Genomic DNA, 7,752 nt, shown 5'->3' on the forward strand with positions numbered 1-7,752 from the left:
ATGATTTAATTATATTACTGACTGAAAATATACTAAAATCTGTAATTCTTTGAAGCAATTGAATGCCGTCACTGGTTTAACGAATCTTATTCCTAGATTGCAGCAGTGTGTATAGAAATGAACCAACGGAAATGGCATCAATTCTTCCAAATCTACTAAAAATGCAATAAAAATATTTTGGTTATTTAGAATTATGGACAGTTCTTAAACCATTAATTAAAAACCAAAAAACTTTCTGTCGGATAAAGATTTTATTTGAATTTGTTTTTTATACATGTTACAATTTTGCATTAAGATTTGAATAGCGTATATGTGGCATGTGCAAATAGAATTGGGAAATGCCGTTTACTTTTTGTGCGAACCAGAAAAGTGAGCGCTCAGCAATCCAACATTATCTTCAGTTTCTGGACATGATCTGCACTTCAATCTACCTTTATGTTCATTCTTACAGTGAGCATCCTGCAATTCTTCTCTTCTTTCATCCTTCTTTGCAAAAAGTGTGTTGCACCAATAAACCATGCACCATTCGTAACCCCCATGAAATTGATCAAGATGCCTTTGAAAATATCCGCGTGAACCAAATTCTTGGAATTTTCCTCCAGTTGTTTTGCACATAAATGGGCATATCGATCCAACGGTGAAGTCCACCCGAGCTCCGTCCTCAGAAATGCTGCTTTTCATTAGACCTGCGTGGACAGCGGCATAGTGATCTTTCTGCAATTGTTCTCTTCCTTCATTTTTTGTATAGAACAATGTGTTGCACCCAGAAAATGGGCACCATTCGTAATCCACATGCAACTTTTTAATATGGCTGCGAAAATATCCGCGTGAGCCAAATGTTTGAAGTTTTCCTTCTTTAGTTTTGCACGAAAATGGGCATGTCCCCCAGGTGCCAATCTCCGTGGATCCACCGGGGGAATCCCGGGGGATGCGTCCACCGTTTTAGAAGTTGACTATTCTTACGCAAAAGTCACGCGAAGTTAATTAATATTGTTTAGAGCTTTACTATTCGTAACATTGTTACCGAAAATGACGATAAAAGCGAGCATAAAGAGCGAAAATATAAGAGAGAACATTCTAGGAGGATCCACCTCGCGGGGGACGCAGCCACCACTTTCCACCACAAAAAAATCGAGATATTTACATTAAATTAGCCTCCAAACAACTTATCATATCATAATTAATCGATAACATTAACCTTCTCACTGCCGAATGCGTTCGGCGGCCGAATAAACTTCATCATTATCAGCGGGCTAAATTTTCGCGCCAAGCTTCTGCCAGGCATGCGTGGCAACAGCGCTCATCACCTGTTAGCATTACAATGGCGAGCACGCCGGCCGGTGTTTTGTTTATCTTCGTTGTGAATTTGGTTGTGTCGATTTTATGCTAATTTTTCAAAGATATATACGTCTCAGCCTAAGTCCGCAATCCTCATTTAGAAGGTGAGTTGCGTTCCGTTTACGCACAGCTGTGTAAGATACTCGCCAGGTGCGATTTTATCCATTCAATTTTCGCAATTTTCCTTGTATGTAAGTATCTACATATCATGCGATTGATTTACATTATTTTTAAATTCGTCTTGGTTCCATAAAAATTGCACACAGCTCTACAAAAAACCCCTAAACTTTCAGTGTCGAATTGTTGCTCTTTTTTCTAGCAACAAAGAAATTCGCGTTTGGTTGTGGATGGAGCTATGTGCAATGTTTACTGCTTCCAAGACGAATTATCTTTGTTTCAATAATTATGCTTAAGCATAAACAATGAATTAAGGCTTTTTTACACAGGACAGCTTATGGCATATATAATTTGGAAAAGTGGAAGCGTTTCACCAAAGAGCTGGATGTTGTGTTCAAGAGGAAATAAATCGCTGCAGTCCTTTTTCAAGAGGTGAGAAAGCGGTATACCAGCGTTTTTTATTTTTTATTTTTTTAAGCACCTGAATAAATATTTAATTTTTTGGATTTTGTTATTGCCAGGCGAGCGGGGCCTGCTGGTGGCGTCGCTGCGGCGCACTATAGGTGTTCTTCCTGGAGCTGCAGAGTCTGTCGGCGCGAGCAGTTCCAGGCCTTGGACAAAGAGGTGCTGTTCACCCACAACCAGAATGACGCTGAAATCATCGCTCTGGACGCGTTCTACACTCGGGCCGGTGACCTGGTGGTCAACATGACGACTGACAAAGCCAGCAGTGGGAGGCTGGCTTGATGGCTCTGGATTGGCGTTGTCTACTCGCTTGAGCACGACAGACGCATCACAGCGCTGGCCTGAGAGTCCAGTTCCCTACTTTCTCTCAGTCAGGTGAGGAAACCCAAAAATGATCATATTTAAGGGTGATTCCTAAAATATTGAAATGATTTTGCTATTCCTTGAGAGTCTGCGTGGAGTCGGTTGGCGAACCCAACAATGTTTTTTGTCGTTTTCAGACCGAAAGGTTATTCCCAAAAATCCGAAAAAATTTGTAGTCGACTTACTACTCACCATATACATTTTTACCAAAATTGAAAAGTCTAAGGTGAGCCGTTATCAAAATAACCCGAATCTGTCCTGGATTTCTCACCGACCATATTGATTTTGACTAATTAAAATTTGAATAATGGGAGTACAACCCTGAAATTTTTACGAAATATGTAAAAGAGTGTGTTGAATTAACTTTAACTTTCAACCTACCCCTAACTCACCCCCTCTGACATGTTCATCCTCATGAAGGATATTTTTACGTTTATAACAATACGGATAACCAAATAATTGTCGAAATGATTTCAAAAAATGTTCTATTGTTCAATTTTGTTAGGGGTTTTTTATCATATTATTCACTTTCAATCGCCCAACAACCCCTTCAACCCCTGAAAATGAATTTTAAAGTTTTTGATGTTGCTTCGTGACCATAATATTGTCAAATTGATTCAAAATAGGCCAAAAACGTTTAATATTGTTGACGCGCTTCAACCCCCAAACCATCATAATCCAACCCCTAAATCCCAATGAAAATTTTTTTTGTATAATTCAAGTCTCCCAAAATATTTTGAGTTAATTCAAAATTAGTTATCGTAAAATATTGATGATGCATTCCACCTTGACCTTTCTGCCTTGTCACCCCGAAAACACTATAGTGAACAGTAAACCCTTAAATACCTTGAAAACGATTTTGTTTTATGGTGCACCAAAAACTCAATGTCAGTTTTTACAAGCAACTTTGTTTAATTTTTTACGGGGGGAGGGGGCTGAAATTAAGCAATTTAGGTGTGGACTATAAGTGCCTCTAAACTTTTCAGTTGTGCAGGCTAGGTCAAAACGATTCCCATGGTAGGTAGTTTTTGCTATTGTAATGGTTAGAACCCGAGATTTGAACTTGCAGAAATGACAAGATATGAAAATAAGAATTTTTTCGGTTCTTGAAGTAGAAAAATGTTTAAAATTAAAATTTTCTTCTTTGATCCCATTTATCATGGGACAAATTTCAAGCATAGTTTCTAATTTTCTAAAATCAAAATTTAAAAAACTAATGTTTTCTATTAATTATTTTAAAATTTCCATTTTGATATATTTTCAAAGTGTTTGAATTGTGTCTGGTCATATCTATTATGTTAAGTTCGTTATAATTAATCTAATGCCCCTATACATTGAAAAAAATGCATTCACGCAAATTAAAAAATCAAACAAAATATTAAAAAAAATGCTTATAGCGCACAAAATTACAGAAAAACGGAAAAATGATATTTTTTATAAGCGTTTTGTTTAAGTAAAATGCTTTTTTGTGAGAACACTTTAATTAGTATAAAGATATGATTTTAATGTAAGATTTATGAGTAAAATTGTGTACACTGTGGACAATACTTAAGCACATGAAAGAAAGTAAAGACTTGTGTTATAAAACAGTATCAAATTGAAAATTCACGCTGTCGTCGTGCGAGTTTTTTTCTAATTAAAATTAATTTATTATAGACATTATGGAATTGTTCTGAAGCAAAATTCCTAGTGAATCCTAGAAAAGCTCGCACTTCACTTGCAGTATATTTTTCCTGAAAACAAATATTCTTGTCCTGCTGAAATTCCAGGAAAAGCAGGAATCCTTGTTTCATGGACCAATTATTTTGTCTTGGAAACACTCTATGATGCAACCTCTTTAAATGAATTGATCAGCACTCTATTTTGAATTGATTTGACAATTTCTTGTTACCCAAAATATTAGAAAAACGATGAAAATCCACTTTCAGGGGGATGAAAAATCTGAAGGGGGTGAGTTAGGGGTGGTTTTAAATTTGGGATAGATCAGTCACACCCTTATACTCATATGATGTTAATGTAAATTAAATCAAAATATTCCAAATATTTATAGGGCCATTCCGAGTTCCAGGCTACCGGAGAGGAGACGAGGAGCAGCTGGCCGACGTGGACATTGACGGCCGGCTCGTAATCATGGTTCGCACCTAAGGCCAGGAGCTGCGCATCTACAAGCAGCGCGGGCACTGCGAGCACATCAAGGAGTGTCATTTGCTCAAGCGCATGACGCTCGTAAACCCCATGTACGTGCTGCTTTTTACTTCGACGTCACTGCCGATGGCGTCAGTGAGCTCACCCTTAAACGGGCTCACATGCTCACATCATATTATGCAGCGCACAATGTGGATCAGATTTTAATAAAGACTTGAATTTGTGTAAAGTGATAAAATAAAATGAAAATGTGAAAATTGTTGCCCAGTTTACTACTGTTAATCATCTGTTGTAATAAAAATGATTTTAAATTTTCTGATAATGCTTGAGGTTTGGAAACAGGTAATGAATTTGTCTTTTAGGAATTGCAGAAAATTTTGTTTTTATACTAATCCTGGCACAACATTTAGAATTTAATAATCAAATAAACTTTGGATCATTCAATTCTTCAGTGTTTTGTATTTTTAACTAGTTTACAAGACGTTTAAATTTTGATGTAGTGCTTTTACTTGTTTTATTTTTTAAATAATGGTATTTTATTGATTCAAATCCGTTATTAAAGTGCATCCCGACATCTTTTGTTTACTTTTAAATTTCCCTTCGTGCACGAAATAAATTATGTCACAAATGTATAGCAAATTTCTAAATATTAATGACTCATTCACTTCACCATGCTCCTCTTCACGTTCCTCAGTAGAGCGGATTGCAAGTAGACAAGAAATTGTAACAGGAATTCCTGCTTTTTCCTGGAATACCGGCAGGACAAGAAATTATTTTCAGGATCAGGACATGAGGGGAATTTAGTTTCTGAACAATTGCAATCTTGGTCTATATTAATCACGTTTTTGTCAAAATTTATAACTGGAGACATGATAAAATTGACTAAATACTGTTTTGCGACGTTCACAATATTCCACAACAATCTTATTATAAATATTAATAATTAATATAAATAAATAATAAAATAATAATATAATATTATAAATATAACCTGTAGTAGCAGTTATTATATATTTACAAAGTGCTATAATAAGACTATTTTGAAATCTATGAAATTGAAATAAAATAATTTAGTACATAAATAAAAATAATTATAGGAAAAACAGGAACATATATAATAAGCTCTGACGGAACAGGACAGGCCAAGAAAATCAAATTTACGAACAAAAACAGGGCAGGAAAATTGTTTCCGGGAAAAAGGACAGGGCAAGCCCGGAACAACCTTTCTTAAATACGTGCTCTATTCCTCAGCCTCCTCCTCGTTGCTTTATTCCGCATCATCCTCGGTTTTTACACAAGACGGGAAACATCTTTTACCAATTATCACAAGACATAAAATCAAAGATAAAACCCATAACACCATAATTATCTGATCAGCTTCTATTTATTGTTTGTGTTTGTCACTTTGTGGGCGAGGTGATTGCGATCAGATGTTAGGTGAGGAGGGGAGCGATGTTGCCAATGAGCCTACTCGACTGGCTGAAGACGTTGCGCGGCAAATTTAAAACACCGCACTGAATGGCATTAATTAACTTCAACTAATTGACTAATTAGCAAGTTTTATGACTCAAATGCGTAACAAGATCAATAAATATGAAGTTAGTATCGCTTTTTGCTTTATATCATGACATTTCTGAGCGTTTTTAAGGAGGTGGAACGAGTTCGAAGGGGATCATTCTCTGGGGATCCACCTCGCTCGTTCTAAGTCGATTTATTGCCCTAATTCAGGTGACAAGGTGGGGGGTTTGTTCTTAAATCATCATTTTATGAACAGTGACACCGACATGCATGTGTTTAATCGCACCAACGGGCAGATTTCACTAGTTTAAGGAGTTCGCCAATTCTCGGGGGAATCCCCTCGCCCGTTCTAGGAGGATCCCCCGGGAATCCACGGAGAATGGCACCTGGGGTCGATCCGGGGATGAATTCCATCTGTGCTAGGTCTCCAGCAGTTGGTGCTCCCTCACCAGACTGAGACTGGTCGTTCAAGGAATTGTCCTCTGGAAATATTTACAAATCAATATATTTTAATGATACATCTAATTGCTTAAATTTTAGGATAGTAAAAATTAAAAGTACCATTAATGGCATGCTGTTCTGTCGATTCAAGGGAAGCTGATGGTGCTGATGCAGAATTATTCTGCACATACTGGAATGGCTGGTGAAGGGCACTTTGCCAGCTCCCAGGATCCTGAGCTTGGAAATAATTCAAGCATGTTGCACCTGAAAATATATAGGGAAAAAGTGCTTAAGGGGCGTAACTGGCAGTATAATATAAATAATTCCCTGTACCCAAAATAATTTTGTAAAGAAATATTCAACATTTTTAAAAAAACAATATTTTAGGATTTAAATCGCAATTTTATATGAAAAAACCTTGGTCTCCTGCTGTTTCTTGGTAATTTTGAGCGTTGCTCGTTGACGGTGAGTACTGAAACTGCCCATTTCCGACGGGAAGAGGAGGACCTGGTGCGAAGTCTTTCGTCTGATAAGAACAACCTAAAGAAATAAAAATATAATTTTAGCATATTTTTCAAACGTATTTATCTTATCACAGCTTGCGCCGTTCTCATATTGGAAGAAAATACAGTATTTCAATGAAATAAACAATGTTTAACACATGTTTTACGTAATTTTCGAAGAACTCTTTGCGTAATTTTCATTTTGGAAACCAATTACTAAAACACTTAAGTCACTTAATAAAATCAGACATGATTTACCAGGAATTGGATTGAAAGGATCGGCGTTCCGTGAAGCATGAAATCCAGGTTGGCCAGTAAAATCTTCTTTATTTCCATCTGTCAGGTTATGATTGGCTACCCTAGCTTCTTCTTGGCCCTGGTTCAGGACTTCTAATATAACAGGTTGCTCTTGTAGGCTCTCTGTACGCAAAAATTCAAATTATATTGGATAAACTGCTAATACCATTAGCTTGTGAACCTTGGCTAGATGCTCTTGCTTCATTGGCTTTCCCTTCCCAGGGTCGGTGGTATGTTGGACGAGGTGCTTCTTCAGCGGCAGGAACGACCTGGACTGGATTCTGCAACACTCGCTCTCCTTCCCTAAAAGAAAGTGCAATTTTTTTATTTAAAAATATTGTGAATCCTCACCTTTCCAAACCACGGACTTCACAATTTTCTCCATTGTTGTGTACTACGTTGCATTGTGCGCATTTTTGTCGACCCATTTCCAGCGGAATTCCAATATAACACTTCGGGAGTGATCCAACTGAAAAAAAAATAACCGAAGAATGTAAAGAAATATTTCTGTAGGTCGCAATCCTAAAAAAAAGCCAGAACAAATTCCTATCCACACACAATGAAT

The 7,752-nt window shown here is 37.0% G+C and overlaps 1 long non-coding RNA gene across 2 annotated transcripts; it reads left to right on the forward strand.

The window, feature by feature from the left end:
* The first annotated feature begins 889 nt into the window (after nt 1-889).
* LOC135948385 (uncharacterized) lies at nt 890-5,000 on the forward strand. Of its 2 annotated transcripts, none has more exons than XR_010575801.1 (4): nt 890-1,442; nt 1,785-1,887; nt 1,977-2,295; nt 4,334-5,000. It is a non-coding gene; the product is annotated as an uncharacterized LOC135948385 (long non-coding RNA). The 2 variants fall into 2 exon arrangements; XR_010575802.1 differs by having other exon boundaries at nt 4,352-5,000.
* The last annotated feature ends 2,752 nt before the right edge of the window (nt 5,001-7,752 follow it).

This window comes from Cloeon dipterum, chromosome 1, assembly GCF_949628265.1.
Source record: "Cloeon dipterum chromosome 1, ieCloDipt1.1, whole genome shotgun sequence".
In the NCBI taxonomy this organism is placed as follows: domain Eukaryota; kingdom Metazoa; phylum Arthropoda; class Insecta; order Ephemeroptera; family Baetidae; genus Cloeon; species Cloeon dipterum.